Genomic DNA, 14,619 nt, shown 5'->3' with positions numbered 1-14,619 from the left:
AGAGAGGAAGAGAGCGAGCACAGGCAGACAGAATGGCAGGCAGAGGCAGAGGGAGAAGCAGGCTCCCTGCCGAGCAAGGAGCCTGATGCGGGACTCGATCTCAGGACGCTGGGATCATGACCTGAGCCGAAGGCAGCTGCTTAACCAACTGAGCCACCCAGGCGTCCCTGCACCTGCATTTCTATATCGTTAGCTGCCTGCCTCCAAGGAGGACGAAGAGTGGTTCCACTCCAACCACTGGCTTGCTCAGACAGTTTTTCCAAAGCCTATAAAATTGGGGATCTTTCGGGCCACCTTCCTGCCATGTTGGCTAAAGACTGGCCTTACGTTGACCATAATTTCTGTCCACTCTGCTCTGCCTCCGATCCATAGCGGGTCCCTTCTGGTTGAAAATCCAAGTCAAAATGGCTTCTCTGAGGAAGAGAATTTGTTGGTTCATTCAACTGAAAAGTTTAGAAGTCAAGATTGCTTTGAGCATGTTTGAATCATGCTCCGTGATTCTGAAAGACGCCATCTCTTCATCTCTAGGCATATTTTCCTCTTGTACTGGTTCATTCTTAGCCCGCCTTGTCCAACACAGAGGCAGGTGTGCACTCCAGCAGCTGTAACGTTATAGCTCTCTCAATAGTTCAGGAAAGCCCCAGCGTGAGCTCTAAGGCCATCAGTCATACCACCTCTGAACCAGTTGCTGGCCAAGGGAATGGAATGTTCCAGTTGCCTTGCTTTGAAGGGTCATGTGCTCTGTTTTGAGGCCAGCAGTGGGGTTTGCCCCACTAAAACCACCAAAGAGTAAGAGTGGGGGAGGCACGTGTTTCCAAAGAAAATTGTTTTTACTAGGAAAAAGGAAAATGGATGTTAGGAGGCCAAAACCCATAGATATACACATTTCATAGATATATACAAATATACACATTTCTTTGTCCTTCCTCTGTGGTTTAGATGTGAGTAAATTAGGTCTGTAATGTCCATAAGGTAGATCTATCCTTCTGGAAATACAAATCTCAGTTTCTTTGTTTTGTTTTTGTTTTTTGTTTTTTTTTTTTCTTCCAGTATCCTCTTTGAAAAAGCTGCTCCTTTCCCCACAGCTCTGGGAGCGGCAGACAACAGGGTATAACACGTGGAAGGAGTGACAATCCAACAAACAGGGTAAGAACTCTGCATAGTGTCCACAGCTCCCAGCCCTGCCCTTTATAAGTCATGTCACTCCAGACAAGTTACTAACCTCTCAGGCACTTAATAATAGTTACCCCAAAGAGCTGTTGTAAGGAGTTAATCTATTATTATGTCTAAAGCTTTCAGCCTATGTCTGGCTTATTGAAAATGCTTACTACATTTTCTCTGTCGCTCCTGTCATTAATAATCATAATAAAAGCCACGGCTAGCAAACTGTTGGCACCCACGGGCCAAAATGGCTCCAGCATTCTTCCCTTACAGTACCAGCCAACACTGGGGTTCCTGAACTCACCTGAGCCTCCATCCACCCTGGGTCAGCACGTGCATTCCTGGAGGAAAGTGTTTCTTCCCACAGGCTACCTGGCATCCATGAGGTCTCCTCAGTGGGTTTGTCCTTTGTCAATGGAGAGGGCTTTCCTGACCGCCCCTCATCTTCTGCCAAGTTCTGACCTACTGTTTTCTTTTTCTTTTTTAAGATTTTATTTATTTATTTGGCAGAGAGAGAGAGAGAAAGAGAATGAGCAGGGGGAAGGGGCAGAGGCAGAGGGAGAAGGAGGCTTCCCGCTGAGCAGGGAGCCCAACATGGGGTTTGATTCAGGACCCTGAAATCATGACCTGAGCCCAGGCAGATGCTTAACCAACCCAGCCACCCAGGTTCCCCTGACCTATTATTTTCTTTCACAGCTGCCTCTTCTTTTCCTTTATTGTCCTTACCACTATCTGTCATTATTTTTGTGTTTTTGTGTACTTCTACGCACTCAGAGTCCCACTTTATGCAGTAAGTAGGAGCTAAGTCAATATTTCTCCAAGAAATAAGTTAACATCAAATGGTTTTTGCTTCAGGGTCACGGGAACTTGGTGGAGGAGACCGTGAGGGACACCAGCATCGCAGACAGTGCACAGCTAGGGATGGGGGAATATTGAGACAGAAGGCTGAAGAAAGGTAGGCTAGTTTTTCTGAAGAGCCGTGTGTGTGTGTGTGTGTGTTGAAGACACAGTGAGATCTCCGCCGTGTCAGGAGGATGCTGGGCATGCAACATCCGCTTCAGCTTAGTCTCACTTTTTCCAAGTGGATTTTGTCAGTGTTTAGCATCTTTGCCAATTTTATGTATTTTCTCCTTTTTTGTACAATTTGGGAATATGAGGAGGTGCAGGTCATGTTTCCTATTTATTACACCATTCCCAAAGTGCTTTGAATGGAAACTTTATAAATAATGGCTATTTATAATTGTTGTCTAGACCTCACAAACAGTTATTTAACAGGCAATGAAATAATTTACTCACAGTTCTTATACTGTAATTACACACACCACATTTAAGGGGCAAATGTTAGGGCTTGTGCTGAAAATATAACTCTTGTTCATAGTGGTGAATGATTCTCTATGGACAATGAAATTTGTATTCACTAGTATGAAATACAGAACAAATTCACTTTTCAGGGGATGCATTCTTAGAGGGGAAGGGCTAAAGTCATAAACTTAATCAATCTAATCAATGCTGATGGAAAGGTATTAAAAGAGTCATTTATGAACTTCAAAATAATACAGGTTTATTGTCAAACATGTAGAAAATACAGGAAAAGAAAAAAAAAAAAAAAAGAGAACGACCATAATCCTGCTTCCCAGAATAATACTAAACATTTTGGTATATACCCTTTTGTGCTTTTTTTCTCCTACTCATGAATTTTTCAGGCATACAATTCAAATCATACTATACATATGTCATATAATTTTTTTAAAATTTTAATATATTATTAATGATTTTCTAGGCCATTGTCTGTAGCTGCACTGTTCAGTGCTATAATCACAGGAAACATGGGTTGTTGAGCACTAGAATGGTGTGAGTAGGTAGAGTTAAGATGTTCTATAAATATAGGAGTTTTATAGTTTTCAAAGTTTTCAAAGGTAGTACAGAAAGGAGAATATCTCATTAATTTTCCTATTGATTATGTGTTGCAATATTGGGTTAAGTAAAATATATTAATAATTTAACTTCACTTGTTTGTTTTTGCTTTTTTAAATGCGCCTACTGGAAAATTTAAAATTAAAATACTCATATTCTCTTTCTCTTGGACAGCTCTGGTTCTGTGGCATCATTTTATAGGTGTATAACTTTATATTACATGAATATAATTAACCAATTCTTGACTGGTTCCATTACACTGAATCTTCAGGTTGCTTCCTATTTTTTAGTACTAAAGTTACTTTCTAAACACCCTGCACATGAATCCTCTTGCATATCTCTGATTGTTACCTTAGGATTTACTGCTAGAGGTGGTAGAATTGCTGGGAGAGTGGAAATTTTTAAATGAGAGATGATGTTACAAAGAAATGAAGAAATAAGAAATAAAAGGGCTGCCTGAGGGGCTCAGTCAGTTAAGCGTCTGCCTTCGGGTCAGGTCATGATCCCAGGGTCCTGGGATCGACTGAGTCCCACATCAGCCTCTGTGTTCAGTGGGGAGCCTGCTTCTCCCTCTGCCCCTCCCCCTGCTCCTGTGATCTGTGCTGTCTCTTTCTTTCTCTTTCAAATATATTAATCAAGGGAGGGGAGGAGGGGGAGGGGAGGAAGGAGTAATGCTTTTGCTTCTTATTAGTTATAATTTTCCTTGTAGAGAAAGATATGATTCTGGTCATTAGCAATTGCTCATTTTACATTGACTCAAAAATGCCTGTAACAACTCTATTCAAATTAATTTAATTTAGCTGTGACTAAACTTTTGAGAAGTCTGCTCTAAATTTTCATGTTTTATGTGAATTCTAAAATATTAAGGGCTAGAACTCAGCATTATACTCCCTCCTAAATTAAAATGCATTCACTTTAGGTTGTTGATTGTAGACCTCACTGGAAAGGAAAAGATTCACAATGTATACATTTTGAAACCTTTCTGATTTGTCTTTGTAATATTACCATGGGGTGGGGGTGAGCTTAAAAGATCATTTATCTGAGGTCCAGTGTATTAGATTTAGTATTTTGCATAAACACTATTTAACACTATTTGTCATTGTATATTAAAAACAAAGCCTTAGGATATTTAGGTCTAGAGCATATATTTGATGAACACAGTTGTACTTTTCTTTTAATATTAACTGGATAAAATACACTGACATTTTTGCATCATGTGGCCAATAGAGCCTCTGTTAAGCCTTCCTTCCTTCCTTCCTTCCTTCCTTCGGATTATTGTGTTTTATATTTTTCTTAGGTATCTCAGGGATCCTAAGGGAAAATGTCAGAAACCTTCAGGAGTTGCTGAACCCTCTTCCTCATCCCCTGAGTATTATTGAAGAAAATGCCAGTTCAAGAACTAGATCTTATGTTTGACTCAATAATTTAATATTGTTGAGGATTTATTGAACCAAATAGTGACGAGGATATAATTTAGGGGGAATGATTCATGCCATTCTAAAGTATAAGATGAAGAGTTTCTGGTTCTCTGTCAATGTTTCATTTAAAATCATAAATAACAGGGGTGCCTGGGTGGCTTAGTTGGTTAAGCATCTGCCTTCCACTCAGGTCATGATCCTTCCACTTAGGTCCTGGGATCAAGCCCCACATCACCTTCCTTGCTCAGCGGGGAGCCTGCTTCTCCCTCCCCTCTGGTCCCCCTTGCTCATGCTTTCTCTCTCACTCTGTCTCAAATAAATAAAATCTTTAAAATAAAATAACAAATTACATTGTCCACCATTGGAAGAAGAAAGAAAAATCCATAATGTAATCCCATTGGGTAAATTCTTCCTTTTTCCTAACTTTGGGTCTCAAGAATGAAGAATCAGCCTCCCCACCTCTTAGCAGAAATGCCAAGCTGGATTTTTCTCCTTATGAGTGAGAATAGAAGACTAATTTTCAATAGAAGAGTATTCAGAACCACACACTCGAAAAGAACTATTAAGTCCTAAAGATAATGTTGTATGACAGTCTATCATCTCTACGTTTGGGATTATTATTTCCTTGCTTTGTTTTATCCTCCCCCGGAGTAGTTAATCATCCAAAAAAAAAAAAATATTTACAAAGCTCTTTTATATCTAATTTGCAGTAAGATTTTCCCATCTTTGCCATCTGACTGAGAAAGAGGGTCCTTCCCTTTATTAATTTCCAAATGTGTCTTCAGTGAACACCAGCTACATCCTTCATGGTCTGCCTCTCAGTTAATACACATTCAGTGCAGAATGTTACAGAGTGGGATAGGTTTTCATTTCAGATCAGATATAGGCAGTAGATGTGAGATGACCTGGCTTCTGTAATAATTCACATTAAAAAAATTTTTTTTTTAATTTTTTTGAGACAGAGTGATGGAGAGACAGAGACCATGAGAGAGAATGAGCAGGGGTGGGGGTGCGGTAGGGGATGGAGCAGAGGTAGAGGGAGAAGGAGCCCGATGAGGGGCTCGATGCAGGGCTCGATCCCTGGACCCCAGGATCATGACCTGAGCTGAAGGCAGCCACTTAACCGACTGAGCCATCCAGGCGCCCCTCAGAATCACATCTTCCGTGATACCCTGTGTTGGCATTTGAAATAAAAGAGTAACATTTTATTTCAAGCAAACAAGTAGCGAAGTACAAAAGCTTCATCCTTTCTCTTCCTCCAGCTTGGAAGCAGATGAGCAGCTGCCATTTTTGCCTATTAGAAGTATGAAAAAAGAATTTAAAAGGTCGTTCATTTAGATTTCTTTTAACTTGTGTATATAATTAATAGCTTAGTTTAATTCGGTATTAAACCTTTGCCATCTGCAGGATTATCATGTGCTGGTGACATGAAAGTTGCATAGGAACAGGTTTAATTGAGTAATGAAGACTATAGAAAATGCTTCCAGAGAAATATTTTGACTACAAATAAAATCAAAGTAAAATATCTAGTTTTGAAGGACTAGGTATTTTTCCTAATTTAAAAAAAAAAAAGATCTGCCATTTATTTTAGTGTAATTTTGTAAACGTTTCCATGTGTAATGCCACAGAGCAAAAAGTCTAAATCTAACACATTTGTTCACTACAAAGACAGAGGAGCAGAGGAAGAGGGGCTGTTTCTAGCAGGGGGAATCTAGAGGCAGAGTCATCTCTCAGTTTCCACCTGATTTATCTGAGGTGTTAGAAGGACTCTTTCCAACCGGGAGGATAGAGAAGAAGTTGCGCAGTCCTTTTTCAAACTTAAACAGCACAGCTCCCCCACACATTTATCACACAGCTCACATCTCCACCTCAGGTATGTGGTGATTATTTCTTGATGTCGTTCACACGTTCAATAGATTTTTTTTTTAATTTATTTTTTTCCACCGCCGACTTTAAAGTACAGGGATGTCCTATATCCATTCTGCCCCCACACCCACACCCACAGTCAGCATCCCCCACTAGAGCAAGACATTGGTTACAGCCGAGGAACCCCCATGGACACATTGTCACCCCCCATGTCTGTAGTTTCCACTGGAGTTCACTCTGGGGCTGTACCTTCTTTGGGTTTAAGTGTGTAATGACATGTATCCGTCAGTACCACACAGAATTTTTTCACTGCCCTCAAAATCCTCTGTGGTCTGCCTGTTCATCCGTCCCCTCGAGTCCCTGGCAACTGCTGATCTTCCTACTGTCTCTGTACTTTTGTCTTTTTGTAGTGTCACGCAGTTGGGATCATAGAGTAGGTAGCCTTTTCAAATTGGCTTCTTTCACTTAGTAAGATGCATTTTGGTTTCCTCCATGTCTTTTCATGGCTTCATAGCTCCTTTCTTTTAGTTCTGATTCGCAGCAGCAATGATCTGAGATTCCCAGCAGCAATGATCTGAGAGCTCCTGCTCCGCATTCTTACCAGCACTTGATGTTGTCAGTGTTCTGGATTGGGGCCATTCTAAGAGCTGTGTCAATGGATAGTTTCTGAGCATGGACTATAGGATAGCAAATGGAGTTTAGCTGTTGGGGCACTGGGGGTGCTGCTGCACTGGGGGTGGTGCTCAGTCGGTTAAGCATCTGACTCTTGATTTTGGCTCAGGTCATGATCTCAGGGTCAGAGTCAGGCTACACACTTAGCTTAGTCTGCCTGAGATTCTCCCTCTGTCCCTCTTCCTGCTCGCCTTTAAACCAATCAATCAATCAATCAGTCACATTTTTAAAAATTTAAGTAAAAAAACAAAAACAAATGGAGTTTAGCTGTTACACAGTAGTCCAGCCTTATCCACAGGGGATATATTCCAAGACTTTGATAGATCCCTGAAACCATGGATAGGATCAAACCCTAGGTATACTATTTTTTCCAGCACATACCTACCTAGGATAAAGTTTAAGTTATAAATTAGGGACAGTATGAGATTAACAATAATAACTAATAATAATACTGACCAATTATAATAACATACCATAATGAGTTATATAAATGTGGTCTCTGTCAAAATGTCTCACTGTACTGTCCTCACCCTTCTTGAGATGATAGATGATAAAGTGAGGTGAAAGGCATAGGCTCTGTGACGCAGTGTGAGGCTACTGTCGACCCTCTGGTGATGTGTCACAAGGAGGACCATCTGCTTCTGGACCCTGCTGACCATGGGCAGCTGAAACCACAGGAGTGAGATCGCAAATGAGGGGAGAATGTTGTTTTTCAAACATTTCTGAATACATCAGATTGTGCCTTGTTGATAGAATATAAAAATTTCTGGCAAAGCAAGATTGTAATACAAGCATCTAAAATTTTCATACTACCTAAGATCTGAAAAATGACTGTTTTATTATGAAATGACATCTAAAGTCAGATGTAAAGGCAGGCTGTCCTACATTCTTTTCTTTTTAAACATGAAGACTTCTTGTAGATGTTGCATTTTTCTCAAAATCTAAGAGCCCTATTGACACAAGTATTTTTCCTTGCTATAGTTGAGACTTATGCACAAAATTAGTGTTCCCATATACATTTGAGAAAACTTGAACTTTATTCTTTTTGTTTAATTGCTTTATGGCAAAAAGATACTAAAAACTTAGACATGAAATAGTATAGCATGTGTATAAAATATGTAATAGATTACATATCATTAGATACAGAATTAGTAATCATTTTTTCCCAACATAAATACTTCTTGATCATGTCCTATTTATTTCATAAATTTTCTTTAATTTCTAGCTTTTTTTTAAGATTTTATTTATTTATTTGACAGACAGACATCACAAGTAGGCAAAGAGTCAGGCAGAGAGAGAGTTGGGGGGGGGAAGCAGGCTTCCCACTAAGCAGAGAGCCCGGTGCAGGGCTTGATCCCAGGACCCCAGGACCATAACCTGAGCCGAAGGCATAGACTTTAACCCACTGAGCCACCCATGTGCCCCTCTAACATTTTCTTTTTTAATAAAAATTTTTATTTATTTATTTGAGAAAGAGGGTATGAGTGGTTGGAGGGGCAGGGGGCTAGGGACAAGCAGACTCCCACTGAGCAGGGAGCCTGACACAGGGCTCAATCCCAGGACCCCAAGATCATGACCTGAGCCAAAGTCAGATGCTTAATGGGCTGAGCCAGCCAAGTGTGCCTCTTCTTCATCTCCATTTTATAAATGAAGAAGTCAAGACGCAGGAGGATTCAGAAGATTCAGGTGATTTTGAGACACAGTCCACTCCTTTATTCACTTTCTGCTTAACAAAGCCAATGAACAGCTATTAATTATTAAGCGCCCTCCCTGTGCCAGACCCAAACTATGTCGTGGAGGACTCCCAGTGAAGTTTGAATAATTGTTGTTACTGTGAACCAGGCTTCTAGAAGTGCTTCCTCGTGTTGCCTGCCAACTCAAGTGAATCTTGAGTTCCATCTTGACTTTCACCATGGAAAGAGGGGAGAAGGAGAAGTATACCCTTAGATTCTACACTTCCTTATGGCCCCATGTGACTTCTCTTCTCCTTTCTTCATTGATTTAGTCACCTGAATGTATAGCAATGGTGCTTGTCCTCAGCTTGACATTGCACACATTATCTTTGACTGTCACTCCTGTGTCACCTCAAGCACTGTAAGCTATTGGTTCTTCCTGGGAAGTGCCCTTCAAATCATCCTGTCATCCCACCCTACTTAAGGCACCATCACCCATCATGTCACAGCCTCCTAAGTGGTCTTTCTATACTCCTGACCCATTTTCTATGCTGTGACCATGGTCACTGTGCTAGAAGGCAATTTTGATCATGGCTTGGCCCTGCCAGAACATGCCAGTAGGTCACTACTCAGCAGAGTTCACCAGCAAGGCCCTAGCAGAGTGGTCCCAGCCCACTCCTGCAGGCATCTCTATCCACCATTTGTGCATTTGTGCCCATGGAACCTCTTTACCTCTCCAGGTAGGAGAATGCCCAGATTTGTCCTCCTTATTCCTAACAGACCTTTCTACCATTCTTTCGCCCTGTACATTACCTGCTCATCTTCCAGTCCAGTTCCAGTGTCGTCTTGAAGCTTCTCCTGATTCTCTTAACAGTTTGTCTTCTGTCCTCTGACTCCAGGAACATTGCACCAGATTATAATAGTGCCTCTCCCCTACCAGATTATCTGTATTTAAATACAGATCTGTTTTTTGAAATTATTTTTGTCACTAAGGGTCTAGGAAAGTGCTGAGAAATATATGTGAATGCATCTCGGGCCTGAGTGTTTGCCCGCATATCCCACCATATCTCAGCCTGGATCAGAGGTTTCATTAAGATATGACGACCTGGGGGGCACCTGGGTGGCTCAGTGGGTTAAGCCTCTGCCTTTGGCTCAGGTCATGATCTCAGGGTCCTAGGATTGAGCCCCACATCGGGCTCCCTGGTCAGCGGGGAGCCTGCTTCTCCCTCTATCTCTGCCTGCCTCTCTGCCTACTTGACTGCCTACTCTCTTTCTGTCAAATAAATAAATAAAATTAAAAAAAAAAAAGATATGACCATCTTGGCTCAGTCGGTTAAGTGACTCTTGGTTTCAGGTCAGGTCATGATCTGAGGGTTGTGAGATTGAGCCCTGCGTTGAGCTCCTTGCTCAGTGGGGAGTCTGCTTAGGATTCTCTTCCTCTCCCTCTCCCTCTGCCCACCCATCACCTCTAAGATAAATAAATAAATCTTTAAAAGAAGATATGATCATCTTGGTTTTGCACTGTAAATGTTGGCATTTTAAAATCCTAGAGGACTCTGCTGCATGTTTCCATATACTTAAGATCCCATAACTCTCTTTCAAACAGAAGACAGCTTAAATGCTTAGCACTGTGTTGTTGGGAAGAGGTGTTCTGTCCCTCTTTATCCTTGGTAATGGACTTGGTGTACTGGTAATAATGACATTTCACATCCATTGAGCAAATAATGTGGTAGGCATGGCGGTTTATGAACTATCACACTTACTGCCCATATCAACAACTTTATGACGTAGGTGCTATTTTTGTCCCCATTTTAGACAACAGAAAACGAAAGCGGGGGAGGTGACATAACTAGTGAGTGGCGAAGCTGCCATATGAACCAAGTCTCAGTGATTCCGGAACCCATCTCCTTAACCACCGTGCCTCACTATCTTTCAAACAAACGTCTATTCTAAAAAGGATCATAACTGATACAGGAGAATTTTAAGATAAATTTTAAAAATTTAATAATGCTGTTATTGACAATTTTTACTCAGTGGCTTAACTTTGGTTCTTCTGTTATTTTAGGAATACTTTAAATCTATTGAATTAGTAGAAAAATTATGGAAAAAAAAATCAAGATCCCATAGCTAAAATTTGGGTGCTTGCACTTACTGGGCCCTTGTTTTTCTAAAATATACAGTGCTCTAGAGTAGCTTTGATTTTCATACTCAAACATTCTATACAAAACACATTTTAGAGAGCTTCTGTATTATAGATGTACTTGCTGTTTCAAATTACATGTATTGCATAGATAATTTTGGTGGAAATAAAATTAGCTTAAAGATAGGAAGTGCCTTTGATTAGCTCAATGAAGCCATGGTCAATTCAATTAAAGTGTTAAAATATATTTCAGAGGAAAGAATGTTTAGGGTCATAAATTAATTCAACCCAGTTGTTCCTAACCACTTACCATTTACCTGGGAATGGGTCCTGTGTTTGGTACTTTGAAGATAAATGTTATTTACAAAATGCCTAGTTAATAAAAACTTGCTTCAGAATGCTATGTTTGACATCAAAGATCTTTATTCTGAACTTTGTGGTTGACAAGGTTTAATTTTGTTTAAGTATGGGATAGGAGAGTCTTACTGGATAAGTTTGCATATAGATAAAAGTTACAGGCTTATCCAAATCACCTGTTCTGTGTTTATAGCTGTATTTCCACCTGTACTACATAATGTGACCCTAGATTTTTACCCTTTAATACACCTAGAGGGCTTGTATTTATAATTGGGCATTTCTTGAGCCATCTGAAACACTGAGTATGTGAAAGATGTGTGTGAAAATCCATTGTTTCTCTTAGTGTCCCTCCTTTTCTTTTTGGTTGTTTGAAGACTCAAGAGAGGTGGTGAATATCAACTTAATCATTTCCGACAAAGTTGGGAACAAATGCCCTAGCCTGAAAAATAGTTTGTTGAAATATGACCTCACTGTAAAGTAGCACGAAAAGACCCAGTTCCCCATATCTTGTTCAAACTTCAAGAGTTGGCCCTGTACACATTGGGCTTGAAGAAAATTTGGAAAATCGGCATTTGGGTTAAAATTTAAATGCCTATTCCAAGTTTAAAGGTGACTTAAGAACTCTTAGAATCAACTTAAAAACTCTTAGAATCAACTTTTTTTTATTCTCAGAGGGTTTTTTGTTTTTTTTTAAACTAATATGAACTGCTTTGGGGTAGTCCTCCTGTTAAAGTCCTTCTATTAAAGTGGCCAGGGATAAAATGGACAGAGGAACAACAAAGCTTGCTTTCTTCAAGGGAGTTCACTGAAAATTGCTTGATCCCTTAAGATCAAATTTATGTAATATATCCGCTTTAAAAATAACTGCCAATTCCTTGCTTTAAAGAAAGATTCTCTTTGCTAATGGGGAAAAAACAAAACGTTGTCCAGCCAACAAAGTAGCGAAACTCACCTGATGCACTGGTGGGTTTCCCGGGGCAGAATGCCACTGGCAGGGCTGAGGGAATGCCACTGGCAGGGCTAAGGAAAGGAGTATGAATGTGACCAAGGTCATCTTAGCTTCAGAGGTACACAGCTCTTATTTTCAAAATTTTAGAATATTTTTTGACTGTATGTTACATTTATTAAAACAAGATAGAGATAAATACCCTTTCTCTTGGCACATCTAGGTGGTAATTCTGTGGCTTGTGCTGTGATATAATTTGGAAACCAGATTTACAATACCTAACTTGCAAATTTCACAGCTAAGATACAGCCTGAATTATATGAGAAGAAAAAAGAAATCGTCAAATTTGAGCCACTTTGTTCTGGTCTTACTACAAATGGATGATAGTCCACATAATAATGTGAAATAATTCCACGTTATTCTAGTTGTATAAGCAAAGTAGAAAGTGGCAGTCCTAAAAATCCGTCATTTCACTTCAAGTATTGATACAACTAAAACCAAATTAGCTTGTTCTCAGAGTAATCGTCTTACTTGTCATTGTTTATATGGATACAGTCTTCATAGGAGACATTTTCAGTGCTGAGAGAAATGGGACAGATTTCAAGAGCATTTCTGCTGAATTTTGCCTGGTTGTTTAATTTCTGCTGTTACCGCCAACCCCTTTTTTTTAAAAGATTTTATTTGACAGAGAGATACACAGCAAGACAAGGAACACAAGCAGGGGAAGTGGAGTGGGAAAGGGAGAAGCAGGCTTCCAGCAAAGCAGGGAGCCTGATGCCTGGCTCAATCCCAGGACCCTGGGATCATGACCTGAGCAGAAGGCAGACATTCAATGACTGAGCCACTCAGGCACACTTGCTGTTACCACTTTTTTGTTTTTAAGGTTTTTGGTTTTTTTTTTTTTAAGATTTTATTTATTTATCAGAGAGAGAGGTTGGGGGAGAGAGCGAGCACAGGCAGACAGAATGGCAGGCAGAGGCAGAGGGAGAAGCAGGCTCCCTGCTGAGCAAGGAGGTGGATGTGGGACTCAATTCCAGGACGCTGGGATCATGACCTGAGCTGAAGGCAGCTGCTTAACCAACTGACCCACCCAGGTGTCCCTGTTTTTAAGGTTTTATTTTATTATTTATCTGACAGAGAAAGAGAGATCACAAGTAGGCAGAGAGGCAGGTAAGGGGTGGGGTGGGAAGCAGGCTCCCTGCCGAGCAGAGAGCCGGGTGCGGCCCTTGATCCCAGGACCCTGAGATCATGACCTGAGCCGAAGGCAGAGGATTTAACCCACTAAGCCACCCAGGCGCCCGTAGCTGTTACCACTTTTAACTAGATTTTGTTCACAACCATTTTGAGATTGAATTACCTTTTAATTTTTTTTAATTACCTTTTAATTTTAAATGTATTTCCATCACCCATTAAATGTATAATTAGTAAAGAAATATAATTTTTTCAAAATAAGGTTTTAATATGTTTACCCTCATATTTTGACCTTTAATTATATAATTTATATTTATATTAATACACTAGAAATTACCTTGATGGATTTTAAGGTTTATCTTTAACTCATTTGTCCTTCTCTCAGTAGATGTCAATACATACCATGACATTACATCTGATTCGGATTGAGCACATACTGAAATTTCTTTAAAGCTTCTGTTCAGATCTGTAATACCTTACTATTGTTAAGCACCCAAATTCAATCAATAGTTTGACGCTCTGCCTAAATTAAAGAACTTTTTAAAATTAAAAATATTTCAAATTGAAAATGTACTGTTAATGTAGATAACACATGAACTAAGGGGAAGCCTCAATCAAATTAAAACAATATAAAGAGCCCTTTGCCTTTGACCTTGTTCCTACTATCTCCCCACTGTGCTAAGTGCTTTCCATGCATCATCTCATTTAATCCCCCTCCCAAGGTGGTGAAGGAAATTTGACATTTGGATTGCATAGTTGAGGAAACATTGACATTTCCATTGCATACTTGAGGAAACAGAGGCTAAGAGAAAGTGAAATGACGGGCTCCCCATCATGAAGTTGGTAAATGGGAGAGTTCGCGTTCTAACTATCCTCCTGCGAAGTCCACTATCTGTTAATAGTCTCATGGTCATCATCTGCCAAGGTCCTGCATGTTTCTTTTCCATAGTTCAGGTTCCGTTGGACGAGCATGGTAAGGGGTTCAGTGGCCACGTGCAATAGGGACCTCATCTGTGTTCCTGTGGAAATTCCATACAGTTTCCCTACTTCAGTGAGTGTACACCCTCCATAGATCTGGTGACCCATAGATTCGGGTGACCTTATACTTTGTCATCCAAACCTGGACAGTTGAGAGGGTGGAAGAGGGTGCTGTCAGTAACTGTGCCTGGAAAACAGACACCAGCTAAGATGTTCCGGAGCCACATGGGACTGATGGTTACCCAACATAAAGCAGCGGTGGTGGGAAGGGGGACCACATCAGCAGGAGGGGCAGGCGGTGTT

General features: G+C 40.4%; 1 protein-coding gene across 5 annotated transcripts in view; it reads left to right on the top strand.

The window, feature by feature from the left end:
* PRICKLE1 (prickle planar cell polarity protein 1) overlaps window positions 1–14,619 on the top strand; it is a 116,565-nt gene that overhangs the window by 51,280 nt on the left and 50,666 nt on the right. Inside the window, exon 1 of one of the 5 annotated variants that reach the window (XM_082742269.1) lies at window positions 1,080–1,146. The exons of 3 other annotated variants lie outside the window; for them this stretch is intronic. The gene's annotated coding sequence lies outside the window, so the exon portion shown is untranslated. Of the gene's footprint in view, window positions 1–1,079; window positions 1,147–2,096; window positions 2,117–14,619 lie in introns of those variants that run through there. One more of the 5 variants, XM_082742271.1, reaches the window with a different exon arrangement.

The sequence above is a fragment of the Mustela nivalis genome (assembly GCF_964662115.1).
Source record: "Mustela nivalis genome assembly, chromosome: 7".
Taxonomy (NCBI): domain Eukaryota; kingdom Metazoa; phylum Chordata; class Mammalia; order Carnivora; family Mustelidae; genus Mustela; species Mustela nivalis.
This window is presented reverse-complemented; position numbering and strand designations above follow the sequence as displayed.